At 41.7% G+C, this 14,074-nt stretch overlaps 1 protein-coding gene across 2 annotated transcripts in view; it reads left to right on the top strand.

Moving 5' to 3' along the window:
• Nucleotides 1–9,429: 9,429 nt before the first annotated feature.
• Nucleotides 9,430–14,074, top strand: part of OPTN (optineurin) — a 60,430-nt gene continuing 55,785 nt past the window's right edge. For both annotated transcript variants that reach the window (XM_014588388.2, XM_006150004.2), the window contains exon 1: nucleotides 9,430–9,604. The gene's annotated coding sequence lies outside the window, so the exon portion shown is untranslated. The remainder of the gene's footprint in view (nucleotides 9,605–14,074) is intronic.

Below are 14,074 nucleotides of genomic sequence, written 5' to 3'. Positions count from 1 at the left end.
GAAATGGAGGAAATAGGATTATGTATTACCACGCCCTGTTGAGGGTTGCTTGTGTATTCTCTCTCTCTCAGGCAAACTCATGCACCCTTTGCTAAAAGAAAGGAAAAAGAAAAAAGAAAGAAAGAAAGAAAGAGCAAAAGAAAGAAAGAAAGAAAAGAAAGAAAGAAAGAAAGAAAGAAAGAAAGAAAGAAAGAAAGAAAGAAAGAAAGAAAGAAAGAAAGAAGAGAGAGAGAAGGAAAGAAAGAAGAGAGAGAGAGAAGGAAAGAAAGAAAGAGAGAGAGAGGGAAGGAAATAAAGAAAGGGGAAGAAAGTAAGGAGGAAAAGAAGGAATGAAGGATGGAAGGATCCTCAATGCCAGAGTCTCTGGAAGGGTAACTCCCCAGACTGAAAGAACACCAAAATGTCAATTCTATATCATATACCCTTCCTGTGAAAAAGATTGTTGGTAGAGATTGAAGGTAAAAAATTGGAGGGTGAAGGATAAAAGCAGGAAAGAAAGAGTCCAGGCTGCCGATAGTAGTGGCTGGGGCAGCGCTTCATGAACCCATAGGCAAAGAAATGACATTTGAGCCAACCAACCCAGAATTTACTGAAGTATATGTTTGCATTGAAGGTGAATAAAAGAATTCATGAGGAAGGGAGCCAAGGTAGACAGGAAATAGCTTTATAAAAAGATTCACAGAGACTCTTCCCTTACTTCTATAATAAACAGAACAGAGTAGCTTCCCAGAATTATAATAAGACACAATGAATGGGAAAGTTCTAAATTTATGTAAGATCAGTCTTTGAAGTCTTTGAAATTGTTGCAGTGGGAAATACTGCCTAAGTACTTCCAAAGTCACAGCCAACTCTTCAAAACTTGGCCACCATTGCCATAATAGCCCATGAATATCCAATTGTCTATGTAAGAAGTACATTATAACTGGGACTTCTTTTTGCCTTCCTAGGATTGAATCAAATTTACTTGGTTAAAATTGCTTTATGTGAGGACAACCCACATGGGACTACCTCCCCAGCAATCTAAGTCATTTTTGTACTTAGTTCCCAGTGGATCAAGAATGAGAATGAATGAGGTCAGGAATAACAAAGGAATAACAGTTGCAACATTTGAAGATACTGCAGCTGGAGAAATGAACCATAGACCTTTGGAAAGAAAGAAATGGGTTCCTATCATTCAGTTGTGAGGATATTAGCCCCAGAGAAGGCTGTATCATTGCTCATGAGGGCAAGATGTCTATGAGTTGAGTAACTGTGTACTGATTCGACAGGGTCAGGAATTCCATCCATGAAGCAGAAAAGGGTTAATGTAACCTGGAATGTTTCTGTGGGTACAAAAGTTCACAGTCAATCCAACAAAGACAGACATATTGTAGTCTATCTGAAAGTCACTGTTTTGGTCTACTTTTCTGTTGCTATAACTGAATACCATGGACTAAGTAAATTTTTAAATTTATTTCTTCTATGAGCAAGAGAGACAGAGAGAAGGAGAGACAGAGAAAGTGATACACACCCCTCAGGGGTCTTGATGCCATGACCTTGCTTCAGCCAGCTCCAGATCATGGGCATACATAAGATGTGCCCAGTGAGATAAGAGTTAGATTCCTTTCAGAGGTAGATAGGGTAAGGGCTCCAGAATGTCAATTCTGTATCATATAGCCTCCCTGTGACAAACATTGCTGAGAGGAGAGATTGAGGGTAAAAAGTTGGAGGGTGAGGGATAAAAGCAGAGAAGAAAGAGTCCGGGTTGCAGATAGTAGTAGCTGCATTTCCATTCCTTTCAATGAAGTTTCTGTGTTTTTCCTCTATGGTCTGGTTAATATAAAATATACATCCCTTGGACATGTCTCTAGAGAATTTATGACTCCTTGCTAATAAGGAGATAGGGATATCGAGAACATAGACAGGGGAAAGTCCCAAGATGAAGTCTTAGTGGCTAAGTTCCCACAGCCAAAAGTTGGCTATATTGGGATTGGAAGCAACTGTAGCTAGGGGCAACCGTTTCTATTTTGTAACTTTATTCTAACAAGAAGAACAGAATGCTATGGTCCGCTGACCCCACAAATAATAGGGTAATAAATCATTCAAACTGTCATGTAACTATTTTCTAAAGCCCACTTCCTTTTCAGAAAGCCAGCCATTGCTTGGCCTGCTAGATAAAAACCCCTTGCTAGCTTAAAGCAAAAACAAAAACATAAACACCCTTGCCTTAAGCTCCTCTTGGACAACCCATTCAGGCCCTCTTCAATTGCATTGGGAGCTTTTTCCTCCTTCACTAATAAACTCCACTTTATTCTCCTTTCTGTGTCTGCATCTCTGAATCTTTGTGAGCGTAGGACAAGAACCGGCACAGGTGTTGGGTTGATCACCCAGCATTCCCACATCACTGCATACTCAGGAAGATCTCTGGATGTGAACTGATGATCTTCCCATGTGAGTCAGCCTCACAGAGCATCTGGTTTACTGCTGTGTACCGTTCAGCCCCAACTGGTTAATGTCTAACAATAAAGGTTTATTTAGCTCACAGTTCTAGAAGTCCAAGGCTTAGGGGCTGCCTCTGGTGAAGCTTTTCTTGCTAGTTGGCCATTTAGCAGAGTCCTGAGGTGGCACAGGGACCACGTGGTAAAGGGGAAAAAGCATGTTTTGGTTTTAGATTCTCTCCTTCTTATAAACCTGACAGTATTCAATCGTGAGAGTCCCACTCTGATGACTTTATTCTAATCCTCCTTTTCCCCCAGAAGCCCTTTCTCTTAATATCATGGTTGAATTAAATTTCCACCCTCCTATTACCCTTACAATAGCAACCAAATTTCAATGCATTAAATTTTGGAAACACGGTCAGACTGTTGCAGTCATATATGACTATATTTTCATATAAAAACAGTAATTTTTCAAATTGAAAAATAATTTATGACAATATAACTAACTAAATCATAAGTCAGCCTCTATAAGATAAAGAAGCCTAAACTGAAATCGAGCTAATTTGGCATCTGCTAAAATAGGAAATCGAATATAATGAACCAAAAGGAATTCCAATTCTTTTTTTAGAGCTAGAGAAAAAGTAAGAAATCACCTCTCCCAGCCCCTGCTTTTACCTCACTGATTAAAAGGCAAGACCAGAATACTCTGTCCCTTCCTAAGTTCTCAGGTGGAGCCCAGGTAGCCTGACTCTCAGATCACTGTGTTCCTCACTCCACCATGCAGTTCGTCAGAGAAGTGAGATGTCTTATTGGAAAAAGTGAATGAGATGGAAAAAAGATAAATCACATATGCTTCCACACTATATATCAATTCTTTAATCTGAAGCAAGAGTTAAAATTATGTATCAAATTAGACAACCAGGCCATTTCTTACTCCTCAGGTATAACGGCAATGCTTTTCTCAGACCATGATGATGAATTGTGGTGTATTATGGTGATTATTTTCCCAAATCACCAGCTCTGGCTAATTAACACTGTAACAGGAAATTTTGCTCTAGGAACTATTTTTTTTCCTCCATTAGGTTGTTTGCCATAAGGTGCCAGAGAGAAACAGTGAGAGTGAAAGTGAGAAATCACCCCTTGGGGGGATGACCATGCCACAATCCCTTCTCCTCCATTCTCCTCCTGAGATTTTGGGCATGCACACACACGTGCCTGGCATGATTTTGAACCACCATCTGCCATGTGGGAGTCCAGTTCTTTAACCACCATGCCACCTGCTGGCCTTGCTCTAGGAATTCTTTACAGTTTTATACCAAAACAAGGAAGCAAGGATTTAACACTTCATCTATGTTTTGCTTTAACTGGATAGAAAGGTGACAGGGACTATACAAATGTCTATATATGATGGGGAAGGAGTGGGAATTGACACGCAGCATGATTTCTATGGTATTTTAATTTAATATTTTCAGATCATCCACCATACACTTAAATCATAAATGCCCAGGTCCTTCCAATGAATTTACTGGGTCAAAATTTAGAAGGATGGGACAAAGGAGAGGAAAGAGTAGTCAGTCACCCCGTATACATTGGGATGTGGCTTTTTACAAAGCAGAGCCATGTTTCTGGTACTCTGGACACTTGGCTGAGGGTGCAGATGAGATTCTAATCCCAGAGCCTTTTTCTAATGGAAGCCTCAATTATACACCTCATTTGTCATAAAGGCAGATGCTGCCATGCCGTATTTCAGGAAAAGGAAACCGGTCATTGAGAAGCATATACATGCATTTGTTCAAGTCTGTTTTTGGTTCTTTTGGGTGTATATTTAGGAGTGTAATTGCTGAGTCATTTGGTAATTCTCTGTTAAAGTGTCTTGAACAGAATATTTGGAGCCAATGGTGAACTGAATTTATATAAAACTGAGACAAAGTCCAGACTCGGCACAATTACAGAGTAGGAGGCTGAACCAGTTGCCATGTCACACCACAGAAGGAGTACACTCTTTATTGGACCTATTATTTATTTCTGTAGCTTCATTGTGGCTTGTACAGCCCTATTTAGGTATCATTTACATGCCACAAAAATCCACCCCACTGTAAGTGTACAACTCAGTGAGTTTTAATTATACTTATGGAGTTGTGAAATCATCATTGTAATCCAGTTGTAGAATATTTGCATTATCTCCCTCATGATGAGATGATGAACTTTTTAAATATGCAAAACCACAATGAGGCATCACTTAACTCTATGATCCAAAAAAAAAGAACAAGTTGTGGAGAAAAGGGAACCTTCATGCACCATCGGTGGGAATGTAAATTAGTATAGGCATTGAGAAAAACAAGATGGAGGTTCCTCAGAAATTTAATTATAATGGGGCCAGCAGGTGGCATGGTGGTTAAGGTGCTAGACTCCAACATGGCCAACTGAAGTTCCAGTCTGGACCTAGCAGCTTGCTTTCTCACTTTCCTTCTCTCTCTTGCTCTCTCTCTGTCTTTCTCTGGTGAACACATAAGCCCTATAGCAAATCTTTAAAAAAATAAATTAAATTAATAATTCTTTAAAATTTTTAAATTATAAAACTACTGTATGACCTATAATCTTACTCTTGCACATTTACTCAGATGACAGAACATCACTCTGTTGGAGAGACATTCATGCATCCATGTTTATTGCAGCATTATTCATGATAGCTAAGATATGGAATCGACTTGAGTGCCCAACATCTGACGATTGGATTAAGAAAAACCTAATAGAATGAAAATTGAAGGTACATATCATAATGTAATGTTCTTTGTTGCAGATGATGACTACAGCAACATCCCTGATTTGATTATTACACAGTACATGCATGCTTTGAGAAACCAAATTGTACCCTATGAAAATGTACAATTAAATGTAAATTAAAAGTATAAAATAGAGGCCAGCAGGTGGCATGATGATTTACGTGCTGGACTCACACATGGCTGACCATGATTCAAGTCCTGGACCCAGCAGCTTGAAAATTACGCTGGACATGTGTGTGTGTGCATTCTCAAAATCTCTGAAGTTCCAGTCCAGACCTGGCAGCTTGTTTTCTCATGTTCTCTTTCTGTCTCTCTCCAGAGAGTGCACATGCCCTATGGCAAAAAAAAAAAAAAAAAGTAAAATAAATGCTATTTTAAATTTTATTTTCATCATTTAAAAAAAGATCTAACCTCATTTGCTGTCAGAGCCACCCCCAATTTCAGGCAACTAATGGTCTGTCTTTCTCTATTTCCCTTTCCTGGACGTTCAATATGTGAAAAATGGAAGTAAAATATCAGTTGATTTTGGTGAAAAAAATTAAAATCCATGGCCAAGATTTTCCATGAACGTTCTGAAGACTTTCTCTTTATATATTATATATATATATATATATATATATGTATATATATATATATTTATTTATTTATCTGCATATATTATGATTATATATATATGTGTGTATGTGTATATATAATCACAATATATGCAGTCTTTTACATCTAGTGTGCATAACTGTTAGTCTACTAGCTCAGCTGACTATAAAAAAGTTATATGTCTTTTCTTTAAAAACAGCCCTTGCAAGAGAATAGGGAAATTAATTCTCGGGCCTCATGGGAGGCTTTGGTACCCATTGGAGTAAGAGCCAATCATTCATCAGCCCACCGGTTTTGCTTCTGATATCCTCACTATCTACCCTAGGGGTGCTCCAAGGAAGAAGCCAGGTTGCTGTGCTGTTTCCAGCAAGCTTTGGCACCACACTCTGTCAAAGACTCTTGGGGGTCCAGTGGATGCATCACATAGGTTTATCACTCAAGGGCTGGCCATCTGTCCTGATACTGCAGGGACTGAGGCTTGAGCCCTTGATGTTCATGAGATCACCAGGCCACCCCTCTCTCCCAATATGGGAACTCACTTCCTCCAACTGCTGTGAAAGCCCCCATCCCACCCCAGCTCTCTCTCCTCTCCCTCTAGGACAATGGGGTAGATAATGTGCTTATTGAGATTGGGCTTCCTCAAAAAACAAAAATGAAGTTTGTTCTTCCAAGAGCTATTGCTTAGTATCTTGTAAACGTTCGGGGAGACAGGAAACACAAGGAACTACCATACTCTCAGCACAGAGCAGTTTACGGGTAGGAGGATCACAAAACATGTAAAATACAAATCAGTATCTCACTAAATACTCCACCACATGCTTTACATTTGCCTACCACAGTCACACCAGTGAAATACCTAGACACATGTCATAATTTCAGTCTTCTTAACTGCAAGTAGATTCCATCTTCTCATAGAACATGAGGGAGGATTGAGGGACCAAAATGGACTTTTCAGGCTAAGGAAGAGTTGGCTTGAACAGTAGCAATAATAGTAATGATCCATACTATACTCCAGCTACTGTTCTAAGTTAGGAGTGACGGGGGCTAGTTTTATGCATGTTATCTCTTTAATCTTCATAATATCCTTAGGGAGTAGGTGCTGTGAATCAAATCACTTATTTGGAATCTTTAGAGCAAACTCTGTCTTGGAATTCTGAATTGTTTAGGTTCTTAAATAATTTTATTTATTTATTCCTTGAGAGAAAGAGAGAAATATAGCACCCTTGAAAGGATCCAGACACATTTTCAGCCTGCTCAAATGTTGGGCACCCCCAGCTTCAGCCAGCCGGATCATAGCCACATGAATACCCAGAAATCTAAGGGAAGTCTTGCGTATTCCAGACTTGAACCAGCAACTTTCCCATGTGGGTCAGCTTCGCAGTGCATTGCATTTCACTTCCTTGCCACTATTGAGACCCCAGAACTGTTTGGATTTTAGAAAGGTAATACACATAATTTATGTAATTTAATATTCAACAGGGCTTATAATAACTCATAATAATGTTCCTTCAAAAAAATTACATAAAACTTCATATTGAATTCTATCAGTTGGGTGGGGTTTTGCTATCAAATGAAATAAGAAAAGAACTTTTCCACATGACTGACTGTGGTTTGAGTCTCAGATCCCATAGCTTAGAAATCATGCTGAGTTTGTGTGCATGTGTGCCCAGAATCCCAAGAGAGTGGAGAGGGGAATGCAGCATGGCCATCCTCCAGGGGGTGATGTCTCACTTTCTCTCTCTCCCATGAGCACACATGCCCTATGGCAAAATCAAAAAAAAAAAAAAAAAAAGGGGGGGACCAGCAATTAGCGTAATGGCTATGTCACTGAATGCCCATGTAGTCAACCATGGTTTGAGTCCCAGACCCGGTGGCTTAAACTCATGCCAGGCGCATGTGCATGCGTGCATGCCCAAGATCCCTAGAGAAGAATAGGGATGATTTCTCGCTTTCTGTCTCTTTGTCTCTGTCTCTCTGGCGAGCGCACCCGCCCTATAGCAAAAACCTCTCAAGAAATAAAAAAGGAGAGAGAGAGAGAGAGAGATAAGAACTTCTGGGTACCAGAACTTATGTATTTGGAAATTGTACTGTGTCCTCTGTTTTACAGTTAGAATGAGGTGCAGGAAGGGCAAAGCTTCTCTGATGCTCATTTTAATTCACCTTAATATGGTTTAAAACACTGGAAGAGAGTCTAGTGGAGTGTAACTCATCCAGGCAGCCCTAACAGGCCTAGGAGGGGTCCTCCCTACAGCCCTCAGGGGACAGCTATGAAGAAGTCTCATCTGCCTGAATAATCCTGGTAGTTAAACAAAAACTTTGGACTTTATTCCATCTTTTCCCTCTCTATATATTTTCCTAAGCTCTCTTCATAAATGACACCAGTTCTCCCCTGCACTGATTTTTTTAAAAATTCCACATTTTTGGGCTGTGACATTCACCTCCATGCCTCCCCACCCCCCAACACACACACACACACACACACACAGCCTCACTCTACCAAGCAACCTCTGGCATCTCACCATCCTCACCACACCAGTTTGAGGGCTTGAGGATTGGATCTAGGGAGTCACTGACTTCCTAGTCATCTCCCCTGACCTTGAGGTTATGCTCACAGGCGGTGAGCGCCAGAGGGAGAGCCGGCCATGCAGTGGGCAGTCTAGACAGCAAAGTTGAATCTTTGGAGGATGCCAGGAGAGGGCGCATCTGTTTTCTTCCGTTTGGGATTAGAATTTTCCTTCGTCTCTTTTCGACCAGCGAGCAGCGTGGACACACCCACATGCTGTTTATACTCACTGATCCTCACAGCGACAGTCCCTCTCTTGTAAATCAAGTTCTTCCCAGATATGATACCCTTTTTAAATTTTGGCATAAACAAGCTAGCAGACTTCTCCCAGATCACCTGCCACCCCTTCCTAATCTCTGTTTACTGTTCTTGCACGAAGGCCCTGCTGCTGAGGCACCAGAGTTTCGACCTCGCGATCTGATCTGTGTCCTGTGGCTGCGACCTTGTGAATGCCTCCTCACGGAGCTTAGAACCAGGCCGGTTTTCCCTCTCACCTCGTCTTGCTGTCTACCTTTTATCTGTACTGTCTAATGCAGAGGCATCTCTCTTCGTCTGGGACTGTAGATCAATCTTTCCACAGCAGCAAAGGCTGCTTTCCCAGGTTTAATCCAGGTCAATCCATTAATCCCACTCAGGTCACCGGAAACATCCAGTTGCTAACGGATAACCTAGTCTCTGGGAAGCAGAGCCGAAGAAGCATCCAGCAGGCTTTTTGTTTGGGGAGATTCCTGTTGTTTTGTTTTGCGTGGATGTCTATTTCAACAGAGATCGATGCCTGGGAACCTCCCCTTTCCCTGGGGCGCAGCACTCCCTGTGACTTCGGCGGGTTTTTTTCGGGGGAGATCCCGCCGGCAAGACAGAGAACACCGAGTCTGCCTGATCCTTCAAGTCATTTGTTTAATTAACGACTACGGTTTAAAAAAAAAATAGATTTAACCCCTCTCACTGCAGTGCGCAGCCTTGACTCGCCTCCAGGGGAGGAGGTGGGACGTTGGGGACAGCCTCCAGTGGCGGAGGCGGGATGTTGGGGCGGGGCTGAGGGCGGGCCGGGGGCGGGCCCGGGATGTGGGCCAGGCCTCGCGAGGCAGCGCGTCAGCTCAGGGCTCCCTGAGCCCCCCGCCCCCGCAGTCGCCACCGCCCTCGGGCGGGTCACCTAGTCGGCGTCCGAGTTCAGATCCAGAGTCATTCCCCCGCGGAACGATGCCCAGGAAGCAGTGACCCGGAGAAAGGCCAAGCACGGGTGGCCGGTGAGCCCGAGCAGGGGTTGGACAGGGGCGCCGTGAGGAGGTGGCTCGGTTTCCCGCGGGCTCCTCTCCGCCCGCCCCTTCCTTGGGACCCCGAGCCTATTCCGGGTGAGGGTGGCAAGGGTGGGACGTCCCTGCCTCGGGACAGCTACTCTGGGAGGGTTTCCAGGCCCGGGATCCTGACCTGGTGTGAAAGGGCAACCAGGGCAACGACTCCAAGGGCTCCCGTCCCCTGAAAAGGTAAAGGTACCGGCCTGGCTGACCACAAGTGACTTCTGCAGGTCACCGAGGTGGTTTGGGGGTGACAGCCTTCCGCAGGTTGGGAATGATTATGCAGCCAGTTCCTCATTGTAAGGAGGAAGTGGTTAAAGGCACACCTTTGGAAGACTTGGAAACTGCTCTGCTTAATGAGTGGCTCTGGAACGGTAACGAATAGTGACCCCTCTTAAGGTGATGGGCTTACAGAACAGCTGAAAGGAATCTGCAAAAACCGTGTGACTGTGTGTGTATAGTGAGAGAGAGAATATTTGATGAGGCTGAGGACCCCAGAGGAATTGTTTTTACCTTTGGAATCGTGTAATCTGGAGGCAGCAAACATAATTAAAAGAAAATGAAACCCAAATTCTGTCCTGGCGTCCACTACCAGCAAACTGTCCAGTGAAAATGTGTGCCATAGAGCTGTTTAAGGATGAAATGAAAAACTAAAGCTGTAAAAGGTGAGGCAGTTTGAGGCCATCAAAAGCTTTTGAGTAGGTTAGCAAGGCTGCTGTGTTTACAGGAGAATCACCTTGCTCTTGGGACCTAGGGAGAAAAGAATAGGAGACCTCAGGCCACTTCCCTGGACAGGCCCGGGTTGTATTGGCCTGGAGGGGTCTCAGAGCAGAGACCAAACCCAGCGACTCCTGGAAGTGAACAAGACAAGTGGAATTTAAATGTGGCCTGGGGAGAGACAGCAGGACAGTGATCAGATGTGTGGAAGTGATTGATCTGTCTTTCTACTGGACTGATTTTAGGAGTTCTTTATATATTGTGTACAATGCGATGAAAGGGAATATTATGCCAGGGAATCTATCCCCTCTCCACACACACAACAAAACAAAAAGAAAAAAAAAACACTTTTCTACTTGAAAGTTGATCACTTCATTAACTTGCTATCAATCAACCCATCCTGTAAGTAGCACAAACATACTCCATCCAAGCACTATACTTCCATATCCCCAAATGCTGCTTTCCTAAATTTTATAGCGATTTGGCATATTTGAGATGTTCTTTGGAATTTATAGAATAATAAATCCAAGAAATACCTATATTTTCAAAAAATAAAATACTTCATTTAGAAGGAAAAAAGTTTTTAGAAGTTTTCATAATTTCCACTTTGACATGTATGTAACGATTAAGCAATAGAATATGTGTCATGACACAATACCCAGATACCTTTGGCAGAGATATAAAAAGCAGCTCTCATTTTAAAAATAAGTTTTAAAAGTTGATTTCAAGAATTGGAAATGAATGTCATAGAACTGTACAGAAAGTTGTAACAATTCATAGCATGTTGGTCTTGTCACCTACCCAGTAGACAGTGTTTTACAGGTGTTAGACTTAGAAATACCTCATTATATAGTATCTTTTCATTTCATTTCAACAAACATTCACTGAGAGCCAGCTGTGGGCCAGTCTCTAGTAAGAATAAATGGAGAGAAAATAGATTGTCACATGATGCGGAAAAGGCCAGAGATAGAAATGCAAAGTGTTGTTGGATTCTCAGAGGACGGAACAGTTCATTTTACATAGTACGTCATGTTTCAGGTGGACATTGAGCTATCCAGTGTAAGTTGCCTGGGCGAAGGGGAAGGGCAGACATTTCAGACGGAGCAAGTCTAAGTGCACAGAGGCAAAAGAAAGCAGGGGCGTGTAGCTACTTAATGTGCCCTGGGGATGGGTGGATTGGTGACAGGAGATGACACTGGTGGGTAAATTGGATGCAGATTCTGAAAGGCCATATTCGTCTTGCCAGGAAGCTGAAACTCTGTCTTGGATGGGAAGGGCTGTATTCAGGGGAATGATCTCATGTTATGAAACAAACTGTAAAGGCAATGGACTGAAATGGGAAGAGAAAGACGACTTTTTAGGAGGCTATTAAATTCACTCAGCAGATATATATCAAACCCTTCCTTGGATATGTCATGTAGATTTTTTAGTTCTAAGGATACAGGAGTAGATAATATAGGGGGAAATCCTGTGCATTGCTGTAGTCCAAACAGAAGAGCCTGAGCTAAGCCTGAGGAGATGTAGGGGAGGCGGTGGGTTTTAGGAACATTTTGGAGATAGAAGTGACAATATAGATTGAGAGTAAAAGGGGATGGAAAGAATCAAGCATAACTTTTCAGGTTCCTGCCTTGGATGACTAAATTAAATTCAGTCCTGTTTTCTGTACATTAGTAAAATGCAAAGTCAGAATTTCATTTCTAGCATATAAAAATGAGTTTCTTCTTCCCGTAATAGTAGAATGTGTACCTAAAGTTCCTTTTCCAGGGTGGCGATAGATTTAGTTGATGGAATCTTCCAATCTTTCTCAGCCCCCTTGTGACTCCAAACCAGAATATGCCAATAACCAAATATTATCTCTGATCAAAAAACAGTTTTTGCTGTTGAAATTGAACCTCTCTATACTTCATTAACAAATTGGCTGACTCACCCATCCAGGATAAGGGTCTAAGCCTATTTTGTGTCCTACACCCAGTGGGTGGAAATCAATGCGAGGCTTATTCTGTTCCCCAGAACGACTTTCTGACAGTCAGAACTACCTAACAGAACGGATGGTTGGTTGTCTGCCAAGGTCATTGCTCATGTTTTATGTTACTGAAGTATTCAGTCCTGCTCTCCATGACCAGGGGCCATGGAAACCAAGACATTCTTGCATTGAATATGACATTGGACTGGAGTGTATCTGAGGCCTGCTGAGGAATGAAATATATGTCCATCTACAGTAGGTCAAGTCATTGCTATAATTACTTGACCTCTGGAATTAAGAAGAAAAAGGTAATATATACTATCAGGAATCAGCAGATCTGGAAATAAAATCCAGGTGATTCTCAGTCTTCCTTATTGGTGAAATCTTGACAGATGCTGTGTTCAATCATTCTTCCATTTTAAAATACCACCTTTGCTTAGAAACGACACATTTAAAAAAAAAAAAAAGGAAAAGAAATGACACTTCAGATTTAGATCAGATTATTAGGAGAAATTTTGTTATTAGATAGAACCTTGAAATAAACGGCTTAATTCCAACTTCTGTAACCTTTGAAGATATATAGAGGGATTTATAATGTATGTCTTTGCCCAATTCAAAGTAGCTCAACATGATCTTAAAACCTTAGAAAACTGGGCCAGTCCTGTCGTCTAGTGATTAAGGGTGCCAAATCTCACATGGCTACCCACAATTTGAATCCTGGCATATCCAGGTATCTGCTTAGATATGTTAAAAAAACAAAAATCTTTTAAATGTTTACATGGCCTTTGCCAAGTATAGTTGAGTACTTGAGGAAATTTAATGTTGACAAGTAAATGATACATATTATAAGGATATTATCTTTATTTCATGTAATCCCAGTATTTCTCTGTAAAATAGGTAGGAACACTGTAATCAGTAAAACGTTTTTATGAAATGTTAGTATTTTTATGAAATGTTAGCATCAAGATCATTCTGTGCCAAAATGAATTTTATGGGAAGTCAGAAATTGGCTGGTTATCAAAATTATTTTTGAAGGGGGGGAAAAGCAGTCTATTGTTATCACCTAATACTAAGAAATATAAAGAGCATCATACTTCTTTTCTAAAGTCAGATATTGTGCCAGCAGGTTAACTGCAGTTTGAGTCCCAAACCTGGTGGCTTGAAACTCACACTGGGTGCATATGCGTGCATGCCCAAAATCCTGAGAGGAGAATGGAGGAAAAGAGATTGTGGTGTGGCCATCCCCCCAGGGGGGCTGATTTCTCATTTTCTGTCTCTCTGTCTGTCTCTCCAGCAAGTGCATATACTCTATAGCAAAAATCTCTCTCTCTCAAAAAAAGTCATATATTGGGTTGTTGGAAAAGTCATGATTCATTTTTGCATAGAAAAAATACGTCATGACTTTTCCGACAACCCAATATAATAGACATAAAATGTTCAAAATGGAATACTATAAAAGGATTTCAAAAAGAACAGTGTAATGGGACCAGCAGTTAGTGTAATGGCTATGTTGCTGGACTCCCACATAGTTGATGGCGGTTGGCTTCCCGGACCTGGTGGCTTAAAACTCATGCTGGGTGCATGTGCGTGCGTGCCCAAGATCCCAAGAGGAGAATGGAGAAGAAGGGATTGTGGTGTGGCCATTCCCCCTGGGGCGGGGGCGATTTCTCACTTTCTGCTCTCTGTCTCTGTCTCTGGCGAGCGCACATGCCCTATAGCAAAAACCTCTAAAAAAAAAAAAA

The sequence above is a fragment of the Tupaia chinensis genome, unplaced genomic scaffold, assembly GCF_000334495.1.
Source record: "Tupaia chinensis unplaced genomic scaffold, TupChi_1.0 Scaffold000275_1, whole genome shotgun sequence".
NCBI lineage: Eukaryota > Metazoa > Chordata > Mammalia > Scandentia > Tupaiidae > Tupaia > Tupaia belangeri.
Note: the sequence above shows the minus strand (reverse complement) of the source record. Positions and strands in the feature narration are given on the sequence as shown.